The sequence below is a fragment of the Mandrillus leucophaeus genome, unplaced genomic scaffold, assembly GCF_000951045.1.
Source record: "Mandrillus leucophaeus isolate KB7577 unplaced genomic scaffold, Mleu.le_1.0 Scaffold211, whole genome shotgun sequence".
Classification (NCBI taxonomy): domain Eukaryota; kingdom Metazoa; phylum Chordata; class Mammalia; order Primates; family Cercopithecidae; genus Mandrillus; species Mandrillus leucophaeus.
This window is the reverse complement of record NW_012102155.1, coordinates 76,931-77,750: the sequence shown is the minus strand read 5'-3', so window position 1 is coordinate 77,750 and position 820 is coordinate 76,931.

The following is an 820-nucleotide window of genomic DNA, read 5'->3' as shown; positions in this document are numbered from 1 at the left end:
TTATTTTAAATGAGAATAGATAATTTAGAAAAGAGAAAACAGTCATGAAGTCTTTGCCCATGCCTATGTCCTGAAAGGTATTGCCTAGGTTTTCTTCTAGGGTTTTTATGGTTTTAGGTCTTACATTTAAGTCTTTAATTCATCTTGAGTTAATTTCCATATAAGGGGTAAGGAAGGAGTCCAGTTTCAGTTTTCTGTATATGGCTAGCTAGTTTTCCCAACACCATTTACTAAATAGGGACTAAAACACTAAAAGCAATAGCAACAAAAGCCAAAATTGACAAATGGGATCTAATTAAACTAAAGAGCTTCTGCACAGCAAAAGAAACGACCATCAGAGTGAACAGGCAACCTACAGAATGGGAGAACATTTTTGCAATCTATCCATCTGACAAAGGGCTAATATCCAGAATATACAAATAACTTAGGCAAATTTACAAGAAAAAAGAAACAAACCCATCAAGAAGTGGGCAAAGGATATGAACAGACACTTCTCAAAAGACGACATTTATGTGGCCAACAAACATATGAACAAAAGCTCATCAACACTGGTCATTAGAGAAATGTAAATCAAAACCACAATGAGACACCATCTCGTGCCAGTTAGAATGGTGATCATTAAAAAGTCAGGAAACAACAGATGCTGGAGAGGATGTGGAGAAATAGGGATGCTTTTACACTGTTGATGCAAGTTGAAGACAGTGTGGTGACTGCTCAAGGATTTCGAACCAGAAATACAATTTGACCCAGCAATCCCATTACTAGGTATATACCCAAAGGATTATAAATCATTCTACTATAAAGACACATGCAGATGCAT